The sequence below is a fragment of the Schistocerca gregaria genome, chromosome 6 (genome assembly GCF_023897955.1).
Source record: "Schistocerca gregaria isolate iqSchGreg1 chromosome 6, iqSchGreg1.2, whole genome shotgun sequence".
NCBI classification, from domain to species: domain Eukaryota; kingdom Metazoa; phylum Arthropoda; class Insecta; order Orthoptera; family Acrididae; genus Schistocerca; species Schistocerca gregaria.
Genome location: NC_064925.1, coordinates 137,560,966 through 137,573,045, shown reverse-complemented (window position 1 = coordinate 137,573,045; position 12,080 = coordinate 137,560,966).

The following is a 12,080-nucleotide window of genomic DNA, read 5'->3' as shown; positions in this document are numbered from 1 at the left end:
CATACAGGGAGACGGCTGCAGAATTTTGCTGACTCAATCACACTATCACGTTGCTCATTGTGGGGACAGTCCAGGATACAACAACCACCAATCAACGAAGAGCTGTTGCAGCGGTTGAGCTTTCATGATAGGTTCACTGATTACTCAACTCCAGTATGCAGGTGCGGTGGGCGACGAACTCGCAGCAAGTGCCACACAACTCCGACAGGGTGTGCACGTCGCCAGCGGCCCCGACCTGACCATGCGCCACACAGACTTCCTCGCTGATCTGTCGCAACCAACCGACTACTCACACAGCATGACACGGAAATAAAACTGCCACACCAAATATGTTACGGCAATACTAGTATCGATAAACGCTGCTGCTGCCACTGATGGAGGCAAGTGAGCAACTCGTTCAGATAGTAAATGAGGGAGGAATTAGACGCCACTCGATCGTGACAAAATGCCTAAACGGCCAAAAGGAAAAGCGGCATTAGCGCGAGCCGATCACGGCTTAGTGCTAAAAACATGCAAGGATTTACATCTTGCGAACCAGTCACACAGACCTGTGTCTTTATGATATAGAGAACCTAGATATTTTTATCATCGTGACAAATTAAAGCCGGCCGGTGTGGCCGTGCGGTTCTAGGGGCGTCAGTCTGGAACCGCGTGACCGCTACGGTCGTAGGTTCGAATTCTGCCTCGGGCATGGACGTGTGTGATGTCCTTAGGTTAGTTTGGTTTAAGTAGTTCTAAGTTCTATCGGACTGATGACCACAGATGTTGGGTCCCATAGTGCTCAGAGCCATTTCAACCATTTAGCCATTTTTGACAAAATTAATATGATGCTTTACCGTTTCACAAGTTACTAAATAAAACAAAAATCTTAGTTTCATGGCTCGTCTTGAACATCGAAGCCAATTATGGGAAGGCATAATGATCAACAAACTCATGACAATAGAAATATTTTACCCAACAGACACGGAACTAAGAAAACAGAAGTATTCCTTGACAGGAACTTAGAGCATTACCTCAAGGAGTAACGTTAGAGACTCATCAAGTATTGAAATATCTCTTTGGACGCGAAATTACTGTTGGCTCGTGTTGTCCGCGGAAGTATCTTACTTTCCTCAGTTTCGGTTGGCAGCTGTGTAATCCTGGTGTAAATCATGGGGTAAGAGGGTTATACCAACACAACGTAACAGGAAAGCAGCAAGTGATGTTTCCTCAGACGCTGTACTTCGATTAAAATAACACTGTGACTGATTGTTGAATGTGTCGAGTGGTAAGGAACAGCCATCATCCAATCGCAGTCGCTTCCCCAGTTTCACGGTCTGAAGGATCGCATGTTTCGTTCATACAAGAGAGGCCACGTTCTACTTAGAGTTACGCACGCAGGTGAGGAGCACTCGAACTGAGTACTAACGAATTTTGTGTCACGTGTTCCACCTAAGAGAAAATAAACCGTCAACTAAGGAAAACTGAATCGATATATGATGTTCTTTTTTTGGTACACCGTTAATTACATGTGTAAAAAATTCTTTGAAAGCACTTTTTTAACGCATGGACGTTTTCACAGCTGCGCTGTTCTTATCAATAAATATGAAGGAAATTACTAGACAAAAACATCGACGTTATCGCATTTTATGGCCTTTCATAAGAAGCTGTAACAGACTGTCCTTGCGTTATTATTATTATAGCTGAAAAGAACCCACTTCGCTTGGTATGTTTGCCTTTGTATTCTTAATCGGATGAATATGCTCGTAATCCTTTCATTTGAATAGCACCTAATTTATTCATAGTATATTCTTCTAAACTACACTCCTGGAAATGGAAAAAAGAACACATTGACACCGGTGTGTCAGACCCACCATACTTGTTCCGGATACTGCGAGAGGGCTGTACAAGCAATGATCACACGCACGGCACAGCGGACACACCAGGAACCGCGGTGTTGGCCGTCGAATGGCGCTAGCTGCGCAGCATTTGTGCACCGCCGCCGTCAGCGTCAGCCAGTTTGCCGTGGCATACGGAGCTCCATCGCAGTCTTTAACACTAGTTGCATACCGCGACAGCGTGGACGTGAACCGTATGTGCAGTTGACGGACTTTGAGCGAGGGCGTATAGTGGGCATGCGGGAGGCCGGGTGGACGTCCCGCCGAATTGCTCAGCACGTGGGGCGTGAGGTCTCCACAGTACATCGATGTTGTCGCCAGTGGTCGGCGGAAGGTGCACGTGCCCGTCGACCTGGGACCGGACCGCAGCGACGCACGGATGCACGCCAAGACCGTAGGATCCTACGCAGTGCCGTAGGGGACCGCACCGCCACTTCCCAGCAAATTAGGGACACTGTTGCTCCTGGGGTATCGGCGAGGACCATTCGCAACCGTCTCCATGAAGCTGGGCTACGGTCCCGCACACCGTTAGGCCGTCTTCCGCTCACGCCCCAACATCGTGCAGCCCGCCTCCAGTGGTGTCGCGACCGGCGTGAATGGAGGGACGAATGGAGACGTGTCGTCTTCAGCGATGAGAGTCGCTTCTGCCTTGGTGCCAATGATGGTCGTATGCGTGTTTGGCGCCGTGCAGGTGAGCGCCACAATCAGGACTGCATACGACCGAGGCACACAGGGCCAACACGCGGCATCATGGTGTGGGGAGCGATCTCCTACACTGGCCGTTCACCTCTGGTGATCGTCGAGGGGACACTGAATAGTGCATGGTACATCCAAACCGCCATCGAACCCATCGTTCTACCATTCCTAGAGCGGCAAGGGAACTTGCTGTTCCAACAGGACAATACACGTCCGCATGTATCCCGTGTCGTGCCACCCAACGTGCTCTAGAAGGTGTAAGTCAACTACCCTGGCCAGCAAGATCTCCGGATCTGTCACCCATTGAGCATGTTTGGGACTGGATGAAGCGTCGTCTCACGCGGTCTGCATGTCCAGGACGAACGCTGGTCCAACTGAGGCGCCAGGTGGAAATGGCATGGCAAGCCGTTCCACAGGACTACATCTAGCATCTCTACGATCGTCTCCATGGGAGAATAGCAGCCTGCATTGCTGCGAAAGGTGGATATACACTGTACTAGTGCCGACATGGTGCATGCTCTGTTGCCTGTGTCTATGTGCCTGTGGTTCTGTCAGTGTGATCTTGTGATGTATCTGATCCCAGGAATGTGTCAATAAAGTTTCCCCTTCCTGGGACAATGAATTCACGGTGTTCTTATTTCAACTTCCAGGAGTGTATATTTGGTGTTTCGCTTTCGGGTGCAAAGACGAATAAGGGCAGTTGTTGTCAGACACACTACGTATAGTCGTCCGTGGGACTTCTTAAAATTCACTCTGCAACACTGTACTGTTGGCCCTTGTGCTTTGATATAATGTACGCTAATCTTGCTGGAAATTGGAACCCTCTGAAACTAAACGGAAAGTTGTATCTGAAATGTCTGGAATTCGTGATATGAATACTGATTTCCCTTTTCATCTTCTGACTAATATTTTCGCTTTTCTGACGGTGTTTAGAAGATTTATGCCAAGACAACCTGGAATTTAGGAATTATGTTGAGAAAATTATGCTTTCTTCTTGGTTTCCAGTTGTACAGCCACCAAAAATGTTTTGCATCACCTCGGTTCCCAGAGTTCCGGAACCTACACAGAAAATTGGAATAGAGATCAACATAAATATCATTTCCGCTCTTTTTATTGCTCATGAAAACCACACTTTGCAGGTTGTACCACCATACAGAGAGATCTTCAGAGACTGCTGTACACACCAGTACCTCAACTACCCAGTAATACGTCCTCTTGAATTGATTCATGCCTGTATTGGTCGTGACATACTATCCACAAGTCCATCAATGGGCTGTTGGTCCAGATTGTCCCATTCCTCAACGACGATTCGGCGTAGATCCCCCAGAGTGGTTGGTTGGTCACGTCGTCCATAACCAGTCCTTTTCAATCTAAGCCAGGCATGTTCAACAGGGTTCATATCTGGAGAACATGCTGGTCACTCTAGTCGAGCGATGTCGGTATCCTGAAGGAAGTCATTCACAAAATGAGGGACCGAATTGTCCATGAAGACGAATGCCTCGCTAATTTGCTGCCGATATGGTTGCACTATCGGTCGGACGATGGCATTCACGTATCGTATCGTACAGCCGTTACTGCGCCTTCCGTGGCCACCAGCGGCGTACGTCAGCCCCACATAATGCCTCCAGACACGTCTCCGACGATTGTCTGGTTGAAGGCATATGCGACTCTCATCAATGAAGATAACTTGTTGCCAATCCTGAGCAGTTCATCCGGCATGTTGTTAGGCCCATCTGCACCGCGCTGCATGGTGTCGTGGTTGCAAAGATGGACGTCAGGAGTAGAGTTGCGCATCTTGCAGCCTATTGCGCACAGTTTGAGTAGTAACACGACGTCCTGTGGCTGAACGAAAAGCATTATTCAACATGGTGGCGTGGCTGTCACGGCTCCTCCGAGCCATGATCCGTAGGTAGCAGTCATCCACTGCAGTAGTAGCCCTTGGGCTGCTTGAGCGAGGCATCGTGTCTCACTGTATCTCCTCCATGTCCGAACAACATCGCTTTGGTTCACTCCGAGAGGCCCTTCCCGGCACAAAGTAACAACGCGGACGCTATCTAACCGCTGTATTAACCGTCTAGGCATGGTTGAACGACAGACAACACGAGCCATGTGCCTCCTTCCTGGTGGAATGATTGCAACTGATCGCCTGTCGGACCCCCTCCGTCCAATAGGCGCTGCACATGCATGGTTATTTAGATCTTTGGGCGTGTTTAGTGACATCTCTGAACAGACAAAGGGACTGTGACTGTGATACAATATCCACAGTGGTTCAAATGGTTCAAATGGCTCTGAGCACTATGGGACTTAACTGCTGAGGTCATCAGTCTCCTAGAACTTAGAACTACTTAAACCTAACTAACCTAAGGACATCACACACATCCATGCCCGAGGCAGGATTCGAACCTGCGACCGTAGCAGTCGCGCGGTTCCAGACTGTAGCGCCTAGAACCGCTGCGCCACTCAGGCCGGCTATCCACAATGAATGTCTATCTTCAGGAGTTATGGATACCGGTGTGATGCAAAATTTTTTTGATGTGTGTATCAATGGATTTAAATATTTTGTCTTCACCTGATCATATTTTATTGCTAAAATTATTCACCCATCTAACCACTCCTTACTTACGTTTCTTTCTGTAAGCGAACACACTTTTGCGATTAGTTGTTGACCTATCGTGACTACGTGCCACAATCCATCAGGTAAGACGATTGTGCCGGAATGGAGTTAATGCCTTATGTTCCGTTGACAAGTTGTATTCTAGAATACTAGAAAATATTCTAGAACATTCGAAAGCAGTCGTTAACAATGAACAATATTGGTATAAGATGGAGAACGTTATAGGACGATCTCGAACTTTTCCCTTGAAAATACAGGCAATCGAAAGAGATAGATGATGTTCTGGTGAGCATCACTGTGCGACTATTTCGGTATTTCAGTTAAAATGCGGTGATTAGGTACTTCATACGTTTGGCGAATCTTGGGCGACAAGATGTAACATACATAATTAGACTATCGAGCCATACCCTTGCGTTGCATGGAGGGAATAAACGTTACGCAGTGTATTTGTTACACCACAGCTATCAGTGTGTCTCAAGATGTCCTAGGGCACTACGCGGAATTTTCTAATGTCTCTCGGGTTGCTCTTTGATATACGGGCATGGTCACAGTTAACACTAGAATGAGATTTTCACTCTGCAGCGGAGTGTGCGCTGATATGAAACTTCCTGGCAGATTAAAACTGTGTGCCCGCGAAAGGCAAAGGTCCCGAGTTCGAGTCTCGGTCGGGCACACAGTTTTAATCTGCCAGGAAGTTTCACAGTTAACACTGTTTGTCAATAAATCAGGGACAATCAACACCGTAACGAATCGCATATTTATATAGCTTGCCCTCCGAATGCTTTGTTTGCGAAACAGAATGCAGGAACTGTCACCGTTAATGATGTGTTAACATGTGCAGGTTCTAATGTAAAGCCACCCGCGGTGGCCGTGCGCTTCAGGCACTGCAGTCCGGAACCGCGGGACTGCTACGGTCACAGGTTCGAATCCTGCCTCGGGCATGGGTGTGTGTGATGTCCTTAGGTTAGTTAGGTTTAAGTAGTTCTAAGTTCTAGGGGACTAAGATGTTGAGTCCCATAGTGCTCAGAGCCATTTGAACCATTTGAACCATCTAATGTAAATAGTGTCGATATATTCGTGATGTAACGAGTCGCGGTCTCCTAACAGCGTCTCCTATTCAGCGCCGCGCGGGTTTAGCCGAGCGGTCTAGGGCGCTGCAGTCATGGACTGTGCGGCTGGTCCCGGCGGAGGTTCGAGTCCTCCCTCGGGCATGAGTGTGTGTGTTTGTCTGTAGGATAATTTAGGTTAAGTAGTGTGTAAGCTTAGGGGCCTATTCAGCCTTTATACCGACAGTATTTCATCTATTATTTTTTTAATTTAAATCTCTTCTTGTGCAGCACTTCGCTCACATCAAAACTCTCATCTCTGCTGCTTTTATTTTGCTGCCATGTTTCTTTGTTATGGAAAGTATTTAAAATCTGTCCTTGCAACTACTATCAGCTGACCCGTTACGTTTGATTAATTTAAAACGTTTGATTGATTTAAAACATCGTCAGCTTACATCAAAACTCTCATCTCTGCTGCTTTTATTTTGCTGCCATGTTTCCTTTTTATGGAAAGTATATAAAATCTGTCCTTGCAGCTACTATCAGCTGACCAGTTCCGTTTCATTGATTTAAAACGTTTGATTGATTTAAAACATCGTCAGTGGTCTGGAATGAAACATATTTGCAACTGTGGTTGGCTTTCTGGATCTAATACAATTCTTTAGAAGACACATTGAATTCTGAGTTTTGCTTGCAACTTTTTTTCTGGTTTCTGTTAATATATGGAAGTGTCTTCTGCTTGCACAGTTCCCAGGTACTGCTGATTTAAGCAGAGATGATTTTTCATGGGCAACGAAAGAGGAATGCTTTATCTTTATTATTTACCTAACTCTCGCTTCCGTACAACAGTCATGGAATCGCCATAGTTTTACAAAATTTAACGTCTTTTCGGATTTTGTTGTCAAGTATTATGTTTATTATTGCATATACTGCGACGTTCATGAAGCGTTTCATATACATCATTATTATCAGAACGTCCAGCAAGTGAAGATGACCTCCACTTACTAGTCGATCAGCTAAACCATATGTATTCGGATTTCGATCTCAAATTAATAATACTGAAAACGACAGTTAGATTTTTCTGTGATAAATCCTCAACATGGTCAAAAGAAGAAGGTACCAGTGAAAAAATAAAACATGTATCACATTTCAAATACATGGGCTCCTACACCAGTTCGGCTAATGGAAAGATGCAGCAAGTGTTAACATCTGAAGTTTGTTCCAGTTTGCTTGCGATTGTGGCTATGAAAAATAACAGGCACAGATTATGTTCACAAAATCACTGTATTTCGTCAAATTGGTCTCCACCTGAATCAAAAAACAACTGAAATCGTTTAAAAAGTGTTTTGAACAGTCACTGTAGTTCTTTGTGCTGCAGTACAGTTTTATTGGGTGTCCTTAACTGCGTCGTAAGTGTCCTTTCCAAGTTGAGTTTGGGAAACAATTGGGAGTCGGCTGGAGCCAACTCCAATGAATACGGTGGGTGTTCGCCAAAAATTCGTGCAAAAGTTTCGCTTGGTGTGCTGGGGTGTCGTCATGTAGAAGCAACCAGGAACCTACCTCTTGGCGTTCGACGAATTCTCGCCAACAAACGGTGGAGGTCTCAAAAAACTTGATGTTACGTCACTGCTCCATTACGAGTGGTCGAGTGTCAGACACGTTTCATTAGATTCGTAGGCAGGATGCCCGCTTTGAGTGTTTTTTTGAAACTTCAAGAATCGTAACGCTGCAACTCGTCACGTGATAACATTGCAGTTTGGAATTTCACAAAAGGAGTCCTAACGGCACTAGGACACACTGTCTATAAGTTACTTCAGTTTTAGAAAGTTAATTAGTTACTTCCTAGCAGAACTAGGACATACGATATATAAGTTACCTCAGTTTCACAACGTTAATTTTTTTCTCAATTATAAATATCTATTGCGACACATTGGTTGGCATGTGGCTGCTACTCAAGTTTAAACATTTAATTACACGCGTCACAATAACTATTGTTGCAGCTTCTACCTACATAACTACTCAACCCACGTCGATGGCGAGAGCTATGGTCTTTAAGTATGGTACTCGTCTGAAGTAAATTTACTACTGCGCAACGATGATGCTGGTGTTTGTTGACGAGAGGTCGCACTGCAGCTGGCGGAGGAGCATCTGCAGAGAAACCATAAGAATAACTGTATTGGCTACTGGTAATGCTACTTATTGATAACTATATGCAGTCATATATTCTGTAGTGAATCAAGTCGTTGTGAACTTCAGTCCGTTCTAGACTGCACTGTGGAAGAATTCATCTCTGCATAACTACTACAGTCTATACCTGCTTCAATCTGCAAACTGTTAGTGGGCTCGCTAAAGCCGCTGGGCAGAACAGGTGCTTAGGACTGTGGAAAGCGCCAAATAAGGTAGGGATCAGTTTCACCTTAAAATTGTAATTTATTGTAATTTAATAACACATTTACAGCCAAAGCGGCGCATAGCCGAACTTCTACAACTAAGAGTTTCAAAATGCAATTCTTTCACGGCCGAAGGCCTCCAAGGAAGAAATCTTAAAAATCAACAAGATAAAAATACAGTTAAAATAGCAAATAAAATAATTAAAATATATATGATATCACAGCTAGGCTGGAAGCCTCAAGGCAAGGGTGGATAGACAAACATAAACAAGATACAATACAAACGGCCTAAACCCCACAATAAAATTTTCAAGATTTTAAAAGGCAGAAGGTCGCAATGTTTAAGCTTGAAAGGTAATTTTAAGAATAAGGTTCCAAGGCTGAAGGTCCACAATTAATTTTCCAAAATTAAAAAACCACAAGCCTTAAGTTTTAAGTAGCTAAAACCAGACTAAAAGAAAAGACAACACAACGACAATAACCTTTCAGCAAATATCCACTTGCTGAAATTCAAACTTAGTTACATAAAACACAGTAAAACCAATAACTTTTTTATCATTGGCTTCGATAGGTTATAAACTGGCAATTAAACACCGGTGAGAAAGCCAGTAAAGACAACAGCACTCAGAAGCCTCCCGGGGGTCGGTCTGCCCTCTTTCACTTAGGTGAGACAGGTGGTGAGCCCAACCACACTTAATCCGTCAGAACCCAACCAAGAGACAGTCACGGACCGACCGACAAACGACTTGCTTGCCACCAATCGGTACATGAGAATTCAAACACTAAATGTTATGGGCGTTATTATCCACAATCAATATATATGTATTAAGCTGTCAAAACTACATACAGTGTTGGACAGCGACATCAGGTGAGTAAAGGACACTGCTTGAAATTACACTAGTGTCCACAAGGCAGAAAATTCCGCTGGTGCACTTGAAATGTGGTCAACCAATATAGTTAATTCTCAGCAATAGAAACACTTGGTGTTGCCCACGGGAAAACCTCCGCAACAGTGAACCACTGAAACGAACTACACAACACAAATCGACGTGGCTTGGGTACTTGAAACCGCTACTCAACTTGACGTCCTGGGTCGGTGAACCACGAAACGCGTAGCGATCGGACAGATCCACACTCACTACGACACTGTGCAGGGACCACCAGCTGACCCTGCCGACTGAACCGCGCGGAGATAACTTAACTGGTCCGCTCCAACCGACCGACTGCCCGTAGACGCCCTAGCCGGAAACTATATGCACAAATCCAAAGATGGTACACGGCGCAAATATCGATACACATAGCAGCTGCCACACGTAGAAGGAAGAAGAACCCCGGTGTAACCGCAACAAGGGTGGGAAATCAAACATAGATAGACACCCAAGTTCACGAAACATCGTAGTTGGGTGAGAGCATAGCTCACCTTGGTTTATCTAAAAATGCATTATCTCTCAAACTTATTGTGGTATCACATATCGATGCCAACCTTGAGCATCGGGCAGTTGGCAACGGCATTACAAGTTAGACTCCGATGGCGGTCGTGTGGGATTCGACGGACCCAATGGTGCAGGGCTGCTGAGACACTGAGTGGCCTCTGTCGCCGCAATACAGACCATCCAGCGGCACTAACAGTGTCCACTAGCGTTCAGAGCCACTTCACTATGTAGACGCCGCCTAATTGCTGCTCCGACATCATCGTTTCTGCTGTAGTGCAGAGAGCCTCTTCCTTGTTAACATTGAGAGTTGGACTTCATTTCTTGCTGAGATATCTGTAATTAGTCTTCGTTTGTTTGGAGAAATACAAACTAAGTAAATCTTCTCTTTGTTGTGTTAAGTTTTCGCTAATCGTTTCTGCTCCTGCCCAACTTTCCTATGATGACAGTTGCCACTCCACTCTGCATGTCACTTCTCATTATCGTTGCGCTCCCTCCATTGCCAAACTGAGTCCTTGTTTCCTCTGGTTGAATCAGATCAGTCTATATATTGTTTTCTTCATATATCCGTAATTGAAACGCACGACTTGGGACGTCAAGGAGTATAATATATGTTAAAAATATCGAAATTCCTCCAGCTGTATTAAGGTGTTGGTTTTCTTGCCAACTAGTTTCGATGTTGTTACAACATCATGTTTAGGCCCATACTTGTTGACCGTATGTGTCTAACACTAGTAGTCAGCGGTGAGATAGGCGGGTTCCATGCGGAAGGCAGGTAGTAACTGATATCAATTTGAAACTAGTGGTTCAAAGATTTTAGTCAAATTGTATCACAAAGCTATTTTCTCCTCCAATTTGGTACAATACCTTTTTAATAGATATGCTGTCTAACACCAAATCCTCAGTAGTTTTCTGTACTACATTTAAAAAAAGTGGTTCAAATGCCTCTGAGCACTATAGGACTCAACTTCTGAGGTCATTAGTCCCCTAGAACTTAGGACTAGTTAAACCCAACTAACCTAAGGACATCCCACACATCCATGCCCGAGGCAGGATTCGAACTTGCGACCGTAGCGGTCTCCCAGACTACAGCGCCTAGAACCGCACGGCCACTTCGGCCGGCACCAAATTTAAAAAACTTGTATTTTAATCTTGTCTGTACTGCTTGTCGTCCATATTTCACTTACATTCAGGGTTATACTGAAGACAAATATATTCATAAGATATTTCCTAGCTCTTGAATGTACCTACAATGCATCTTGCACTCTGCAGTGGAGTGTGTGCCGATTAGAACCTTTCTGGCAGTTAAAAACGACGTGCCGGAGAACTCGAATTCTGCCTCCTTTACACGTCGTTTGACTCTTATCCCATCTTTTAGCTTTTCATTCTTTATTTAGTGCTGACTTGCCATCTCAGCTCTTCGTCTTCGCGTAGCTGCTTGGAGTTTCTCCACAGGTTTCTTTAATTTTCCTAAAGGCTTCATCGACTTTTGCAACTTTACACTTCTTGTCAATTTCACTATGTGTGGAACCCATTTACCAGCTGTATTTACTCTACTTTAGTATTTTCTTTAATCACCTAAATTTAATAGATTGTTTGTTACCCAAAGACGTCTACTGGGCCTGGGCTTTTCTTTTTTACGTTTTTCTCTGCTACCTTCACAATTTCGTCTCTCAAAGCTACTCATTCATTTTATAAGCTATACTTCGACCCATTTCAGTCAGTCGTTGCCTAATGCTCTCTCTGAAAGCATCAATAACCTTTTGTTGTTACTGTTATCGTTTACGTTTGACGGTGTACATAAAAATAAAAGAAAATTCACTGCATAATTAAGGAAGTCGATTCTAACAGAATCCTGATCCGCTACTACTGCAATTACTACGTGATCCCTTGGTTCCTATTGCAAGTCAAGTAAGAAAATTATACGAAAGGGAAATAAAAAACTTTCGGAATTTATGTAAAACACTCGAGGGTTGTCCAGAAAGTAAGTTCCGATCGGTCGCGAAATGGAAACCACAGTGAAAACC